The sequence below is a fragment of the Gobius niger genome (assembly GCF_951799975.1).
Source record: "Gobius niger genome assembly, chromosome: 17".
NCBI lineage: Eukaryota > Metazoa > Chordata > Actinopteri > Gobiiformes > Gobiidae > Gobius > Gobius niger.
In genome coordinates, this window is record NC_136868.1 from 26,795,235 (window position 1) to 26,804,509 (window position 9,275).

Below are 9,275 nucleotides of genomic sequence, written 5' to 3' on the forward strand. Positions count from 1 at the left end.
ACAAAACAGTATTAGACAAGCCCGCACTCGACTTCTTTCTCTTGATGGCTGCAACAGGAAGAGTCCTCAGTCCCTGGTCACAATGGACATTCTCATATATCTGTCCTCTTTGTCATGGCATGCCTGGGCAGGTACTCGGCTTGTTTTTCCAGCGTCATCACTGCTCCCCTGTCATAATAGGCTTCCTCTAAGACGGCCCCAGCGGAGCGGCCGCTAACAATAACTGTGGCCATGCCAACACTGACAGCCCTTTTCCACAAAAGAACAGAGTCTGAGCTTAATCTGCCATTAGGCCAAACTAGGCAACCTCACTTATCATGTATATATTGTTGCCCCGCAGGAGGGATCGGCTGACAAGAAATGATACTTTTTAGGCCTTTTCACAAATGCAGTGCAGCAATCTGCAATATACACATGTCTACATATACACTACCTGACCAAAAAAAGGTTGGCACAAAAAAAGGTTACACGCTCTAACTTGCATTGTTTCAATAAGCTTTTGCAATGTCAACATTTTTCACCAAGAGCTTGTATTGATGATGGGAGACTGTGACCACAGTTTGATAGTGGCCCGATTATAGCTGCACGGTGGGCCGGTCACATTCATGTGCTGCCCGCAGAGGGGAGTAAAGGGGAAGGGAGGGAGAAGTATCGGGTGAGGAGCAAGCAGTCTGAGCGTGAACAGACTCGAGTCTGGGTTTGAGACCGAGTCTCTGCGTGCACTGCAAAGTTTTAAAGTCTAACCTACTATGTAATGTAACGAGACCTAGAACAAAATATCCATCAATGAAACGGCACAAAAGAGTTTCTGGGAGCGAGCCCAGGGAAGGAGGTGCGTCCCACGTCCCACACAGCGCAACAGTAGGCGCTCCAGGCGCACAACCAGCCTCGGGACATCATTAGTCCAGTGTAAATTTAGTGTTAAGAAGCTGGATGTTTCGTGTGATAAAGGATGTGATGGTTTGGCATCATGTACCACTATTATCTCTGGGTCAAATTCACCATGAGTCTGTTACAAGAGAGATACATGGTGACATGCTTTCTACGGAAAAACTACAGAGTACAGATGACGACTTAAGAACCTTTGTCTACAGTGGAGAATTGTACAACTGAGTGCGTACACAAACATGTTCATGTCCATAGTGACTTACACCTACACTTCTGCTTCTGTAAAGCAGGCTTTGCATTAACACCTTAGGGATTATTTTTGCCTATACTTAAAATTACTTTTAGCTCTTTGGTGACGGTCTAATGCAGCTCACTGTAGCATTCGATGTAATCTTCACCCCCACATACGGTAAGTGACATTAGCCATGTTTGGAAGCCAAAGCAACAGTGTATGATTAAAAATAAATGATGAATGCAGGTAAATGTCATTTGTAGCAACTGTTGTTGAGCTGCCATGGCAACCAATGCACTGACCATTTGTTCCCTGGCCATTATATGTGTCCTATCCTAACACTGTATACCCATAAGAAGGCATCAGACTCCTCGTATAGGTAATAGTGTTCCCTGTAGATTTAGTGGCAAAGTAATACTAGCCTTTTTACAACTATTTACACTAGTGGTTCTCAACGGGTGGGTCGGGCCCCAAAGATGGGTAGCAGAACTGTTTTCAATGGGTCGCGAGCCTTTGGGCCTGGTAACATTTCTTAATATCTCTATTCTTAAAAAGTATAGTATCACCATCAAGTCAAATTCTTTCATCATGATTTAAGCTTTTATTTGCTACTTCCGCAAAACCATAATGCATTGCGCCTTGGGGGGTTCGCTGCTGTAAACAATATGGTGTTGCGAGCTGTCATCGAAGAGATTAATATTAATCTTCCAAATACCATTAAAAAATATCCAATTCCACTAAACCAAACAAAACCAAGAAAATCTGTACCCTTTTATCTATTGATTTTAAAAAGTCGATTGGGACAAAAGCTCCCGTCAACTTCGTGTGCAGTGCTTTGTAGTCCGGATTACATTTTTGATTGTTGGAGCAACTATGAGCACAGCAGAAGTTGTTTTCTGACTTCAAACACAGCTCCCTCAGAGTATATTGTACTTTTGTCCTGGGGCAAGACACTTAACTCAAACCAGCCTGTAATATATTTATCAAAATTCTGGGAGGCTGATTCAATTCCTAAATCCATTTGCAATCATTGTACAATTCTATATTTTTACAAAACTGTTCAGCGCGATTTGTTCCGGTGTAATGCTGGATGCGTCTTATATAAAACATGAAAAGGTTTACGTCATGTCAGAGGCGTTTCTATGTGGCTTTGCACTAGACATTTGCCACCACTTGACGTCATCGCTTCAACTCCAGCGAGACACAGCTCCCAGATAAAGAGGCTGTGTTTTCATAGTAAATAATTGATTGTTACATTCACAGCGAAGCGATCAGGGACTTTACTCTTCAAACACATTATCGCCGCTCACTTTTAAATATTTGATTTCTCTCCTCATTGGATTTATATGAGGTCACAACTTACATAAGGCCTCAGGGGAGCGTGTTCGGTCAGTGACTAAACAAAATGGTGCCCCAGATATGCGTTTGTGCAAAGTATGTGTGTTTGTGTAAGCTCGTATAGTCGTACAAGGGTTTTCCATTGTGGAAAAAGGTTCAATCAGTCATCTGTACTGGGCTGTTGACATTTTTGCCTTGCACCTTGTTAATGGTGACATCCACTCTCACTGTAAACAAAGCTACTCCAACTTGAGCTTTTCCAGATATAAGATATATTCCAAATATAAACACAACTCTTTTGTTTTTGGTCCTATCCTTCATGCGCTGAACTGAAGACTTTTTCTATACACTCAAATATTGCTCTCAAATCTGTCAGGAAGCCCGTCCATTTCCGATGTGAGCACCATTTGCATCTCCTTCATAGAGTTCAAGTTTCAAGTTTAATGGTTTTGTATAGCCCAATATCACAGCAGAAGTTGCCTCACAGGGCTGCACCGAACATCAAGGCAATAAAACAGAGCAATAAATATGACAATTAAAAGTTCAGGTGAATCCAGCCAAGTCCAGTCCAATAGGAGGTAGCGACGAGCGGCGTGGGCATCCCCCGTCCTTAGACTCTCCAGCATGGCAAGGAAAAACTCAAAAACCCGGCAGGAGAAAAGAGAAACCTTGGGGAGAACCACAGAAGGAGAGATCCACTCCCATGGACGGACAGGCTATAGAGACCCAGGGCTGAAGGATCCCTCAGCAGACGGGCCAAGATCACAGACCGTCCAGTCCTCAGAGCTCATCAGGTTGTTGACTGTGACCTGTGAATGTTGGTCCACTCCTCTTCAATGGCTTTGCAAAGTTGCTGGATATTGGCAGGAACTGGAACCCACTGCCATGTACGTCCATCCATCCATCCATTTTCTTCTGCTTTATCCGGGGCGGGGTCGCTGGGGCAGCGGTCTCAGCAGAGATGCCCAGACTTCCCGATCCACACACACCTCCTCCAGCTGTTCTGGGGGGACCCCGAGGCGACACCAGGCCAGCTCGGAGACATAGTCCCACCAGCGTGTCCTGGGCCTTCCAGGAGGCCTTGTCCCATGTACGTCGATCCAGAGAATCCCAAACATGCTCAATGCGTGACCTGTGCATTGAGTTTGCTGTTTTCAGTTCCTTGCAACACGTGGCCTGCATGACCACACTGCAACATGAGGTGATGGTCGTGGATTAATGACACAACAGGATCTCGTCACGGTATCTCTCTTCAACCTGATGAACAACCTCTAATTTCAATGACAACACACAAGTACCACAGTTTGAGAATCCCTCCTCAGGCTTTATATTGTTTTATTAACCTGGGCTGTGTCTCATTTGCATGACAGTGCGCTTGAAGTTGACTTGTATTAGTTGTATTAGTTTTTCAGGGTAAAGGATCCGAGAAACATTTAGGAGGATCCGGCAAAGATTTGATCTGATATAATGGTGTTCAATGGAGTGTTCCGGCAACTCTTTTGACCTGTTCCCCCAATCCATCACATCAGACCAAAAGTGTTTCTGAAACTACTCATTTACAAATTAAGCACTGGTGGCACCAATAACAAAGTAAACCCCCTCCAATCTATATTGGTATAGTATATTAAAGCTGCAACTAAATAGAATTAGTAGTGATGAAATGGCTTGAGACGAGAGGCTAAAGCTCCTCAAAACAAGCCAGTAAAGATGATGGATTGATATTTTTCTCCAAAGTATATGCTGGGGCACATGGAAATGCAAATGGTAAATGTTGTGTTTGAAAGATCTCGGGCAAAGAGCAGAAGCAATATGTAGCAACATGTACAGAAGCTGATGTTTTTCAGCAAATAGGTTCATAATTTTGATTTTATCTAGTATAAACTGAAAACAGCAACATGTGGGGTTCAAAGATTCTCACCATTTTCGACGCAATGTGAAACATCACTTTGAACAATTTGTGCTGACTCTTATTTAAGTAACTGCAGTGAGGTTATCTATACAAAAACACTGGGTCATGAAAGCGTCCATAAATTGGGCCTTTAAGTATTACAAGAAACCTTCTCCTTGAACTGAATGTGCAGTTCAGAAGTACATTTGCCTGCTGCTTTCTCCCAGTGTTTGCATAGACAAAGTAAAGTTTCACTATTTATACATGTGCTACTGTTTGCTCAAATACAAAGTCATCATCTCTCTGTGTAAACGAACCAGTCTTTACTTTCACTCTTACATAATTCATGATTGTCTTGACAAATGACTTGAAACCGCTGTCTGAGTGCGTGTGTGCGCTCTGTCGTATTGACACAATGCTTTTATGGAAGTGGCTGGGAAATTAGTCTTGTCATAAATCTTATCAGCCCAAAGGGGAGCCGTTCATTCATGCCTCATCATGTGTTTGGCTTTGCTCCAGTGAAAAAATAGTATTAGTAGTAGAATGGTAGTTTGTTTGTTTTTTGTTGGAAAAAAACATTTTATAGTGTTAAATAAATAATGGTAATGATGCATCAATTCAATATAACCCTTTTTGAGAGGAACTACAATATAATTTACCGCTTTGTCTCTGTGTTTTACAGCTGAACTACATATTGTGTTTTTCCTCACATGATTTGTTCTGTTCGCGCCCTCGTCACTCTTAAATGTGTACCATCCAGTGCAACCCGTCAAATCTGACCTCCATAATCTCCAGATCCACACGATTAAAGTGACAGTCTGTAAGTTTAAATGGACCGCCTGGGCCTGAAATTTGATGTAAGCAATATTAAATTATATTTTTTCTGAAGTCCCTTCCTTTGCTGGTCTCAGTAACCAATCAGAACTCCCCGTGCTGTCACTTTGACCAATGAAACCAGCTTTCCTGTGAACCGGCCCAATCAGGAGGGAAGGAGGAGGGATCATCTCGATCATTTACTTTTGAAACGTCTCTTTCTCTCTCTTCATTTTGCAATCTTACAGACAATCAATTTAAGGGAATTTAGAACTAACCCCATTTTGCAGTTAGATTGTCATCTAACTGATCATATCTCCCAAAAGCCAGACTAAGCATTGTTTCCATGACAACGCGCTTGTGTCCATTCCCGTGCCTGTCCATCAGTCTGCTGCGTTATGTGCAGTTATGTCATCCTCGTGACAATGGGAGCTCTGAACAAATCATTACTGTTATTACCGGGTTGGTCTGTCAGTTACCTGTCAGTGTGTCCCAAACATGCTCAGAACGTTACGTAACTTGTAACCCTGGGCAGATCCACGGGGACAATGGTTACCCAGGCAATAATTGGTGGCTTTACAGCGTTTTTGTGCGTCACTGACTTTGTGGTCTTCCATAGAATTGATCAACGAGCTCAACCGGACAAAACATGTATTGTATACATCCTCTGATGCAAAGGATGACCATGAGACTGCAAATACATTCTTAGGGTGAGGTCTTCTGCCAAAAGGCATCCTGATTAAATCCATTCATTTTCCAAAGCAAAACCAGACAACACTGTTTTTATGACTCCTCCAGTAACAAACCTTTTGCCTTTTCCATTTGTTATAGAAGCATTTGCCCTTTGAAGCAAAGGGTGTCGGTTGACATGAGGCACCGAAAGGCCCTAAACCCTGCCCTTTTCATTCCCTGCTGCAGTTATGTAACCTCCTACAGGGAGCGCAGCCGAGAGACAAACATGCAACGCGTCTCCCCCTCGGAGCGCGTCTCCAAGCAGCTGTTGTTGTTGGGAGGCCAGGCCCGGCTCATGTGCGTGCCCCTCAGAAAGACCAAATGTGCGGTGTGCGGCGATAACACCGCGCCGCTGAAACTTGAGATGGCAACAAACAGAAGCTCTATTGTGTCTTAAGGACATTGTGTTCGTGGGATGAGGATGTGAAGGCCAGAAACACGAAGGAGCGATGTACGTTAGGCTTCTGTTCCAAATCAGGCCTTGTTCTCAAAGGTTCAATGCACAAGTTTGTGGCATTTTTCTTAGCAGATAAATTGTAAAGAGTAAGTAAAGAAAATATTTTTGAAAGGCCAAAAAATATCATTAGTTAATAGTCAATAGTTACAGTAGATTGATGTTTCGGTTCCATATGGCTGCAAGGTTAGTCACAAAAAAGGCTTTAGGCCCTTCAGTGTTTTGAGAGTTTGACAATAATGGAATGTTAATCAAGAAAGACATAAATACTGCGGTCAATGTTCACAAAAGCATTTGGATATGCATGTGCTTCATATACTCACTGTAGTAGTTACTTTTTATGTTGTTTTGGTCTTTGTACAACTATGGACGTTGCTGCCATTTTAATCATTCCAATGCACACTTTGATAAAAAGCCGTTATTCTCACCTCCACGGGGTGTTATTATGTAGAAAACTGCTAACCCTGTGGTTTGACCTCTACAAGTACATGCTCTAAATGACTGTATGTGTTAGTCTTGTATTAGTTTAGAGCTTGTATGTCAGTATCCTCTTAACCCCCCACCTTAACCGAGTCTATTTTCCCCAGTTCAGCTTTACCCAAATCTAAAAACTGACAGCCTATAGTTGTAGTACAGTGTGACACCACATTTGAAAGCTAAGACCTAAAAAACTCATTTAAAATTTTGTTTTTCCTTTCTTTTTTCTCACGTTTTTGTCACTTTTTTGCATTTCTACCGAGGTATAAGTTCATCTTTGGCTCACCAACACACAGAAATACAAGGCTATGGACAACACAAGCATGCCCAATAGGAAAAAATGAAACAAAAACACATATATAAGAACAGTTCATTTCTGTGGCGATTGTATTCAGGTCGCTGCTTCATTCAGAATTCCCACAGCACAGGGGACAAAAGATTTCTGAAACACAGCCTTTTTAGCCAGTGGGACTCATATTTGTTGTTATAGATTTTTGAAGGATTAAGGATGAAGGATTTAGATTAAGGTAAAGCCAAACTGGAGAAAATGTGCTCAGTTCAGGTGGAGGTTAAGAGGTTAAGTGAATTCTCCAGGGCATGCTACTTAAGAGTTCGGGATTCAAAGTTATATATTTATTGTTAGCCTAGAAATCTAAAATCCCATTTAGTGGGAATTCGCAATCATTGTCCATAGACTTAATTATCTGTCAGGCAGTTTATTGTTTTGGAATGTACCTTAATGGTCTCAACTTATATAGCGATTTTCCACCTACATTAGGCACTCAAAGAGCTTTACAGCAAAGATCCACTCACCCATTCATACTCTCATTCATACACCAATGTACGCAGACACTGGGGGCAATGTGGGAAGTGTCTTGCCCAAGGACACTTCACCCACTGGAGGTGGGATTTGAACCCCTGACCTTCCGATCATGAGACGACCCGCTCTACCATCTGCGCCACTGTCGCCCTACCTTACCGTTTACTGACGAGTAACCCTTACCCTCTATCATTTCTATACAATGATTTAGTAATAATCCTAATTATAAGAGCATGTTTTGTCGTTTATCACACTGCTGAAGTCTCATTTTTGCTTATCCGCTGTGCTTTTGTCCAGGGAGAGGCTGAGAACGGGAGGGGGCCAGCTGCTGGAGGTGCAGGCTGCTCTGAGCAGCTGTATGGAGTTCACAGGTGGACATCTGTCCTTTGCTGCCCAGCCCTGATGGGACCAGTGTCTGCACCACAGAGAGACAGGAAGTTATTATACTTCAACACTTCTAATGTGCCTGCTTTGAGCTGAGCTGTTTACATTTTATACATATTTTATTTCATAAAACATTTGGAAATTTTTTTCCCATAGTATTAAATGCTAGAGTCTAATATATTTGTGTATTTTTGTAGCGCTGGACCCATTGTTTTGAATATGTTCTTCTATTTGCTATATAATATACTATTGATACTATTGATATTTGCTCAACATTGATGTGAATTCTTACAGAAAAATTTCTTTTATCAGTATGACAAAACTAAAATTTAGTCTTGAAGGACTATTGTACAGTTCAGCCTGTGAGCATACGATTTACTCCCACTACACTCTAGTAAGTCATCCACAGACTCTGTTGCAATGACTAATAACTATTGTGTTCATGGAAGTAGAAATGTGCTTATGTGCTTTAGTTGTGATTTTAATCTTTAGTTTCACTCAAAAACTCAAGATGTTGAATTAGGTTAAAATACACCCTTGTTAAAGGCTATCATTAAAACAACTATAGTCAAAATCTAGTTGCACTGACGTTAAAAAAGCACTCCCACAACTCTATATTTTGGGTCAGCACCTGGCTCCATCCACAGGACACTGGACAAGTTCAAAACAGAGCACATGGCTGCACTGGCCTTGACCTGTCTGGCTTCTTCACAATGGAGGAAACATTGTTAAGTTACGTTTTTAAGGTACGTATCCATTATTTAACACAAAAAAATAGTTTTGAACTAGTGATATGAATAGCATGCCTATTAAGTTAGTCGGTGTACCATTAAACGTGTGCAACTGCACAATTCATTTTTAGACTTGTTCATCAGACTTTGTTGCTTATTAAAAACATTTTTTTCCTCCCTTTGCGCAAATAGATTTTTTTGGCCTGTGTTAGTAAGGAAACCAATGCTGTTTGTAACATTCTGCGATAACATTTTTCAAAATGGACTGGATCTGCAAAGTCTGCTGTGACTGTGCACTATTCGATCCATCACAGGTCATTCATTTTTATTTTTTCACTTTTTTCTTTACACATGTGTATATATATTTCATGTCTATCACTTTGTATTTATTAGGATGTATTGTTCAAGTCTTGCATATTGCAATACATTACCTTTATTTATTTATTTTTGCCTTTTTAACTGTGATAATTTTTTGTATTTGTTTGTATAGCTGAATGAGGAATTTTAAAAAAAGCCTG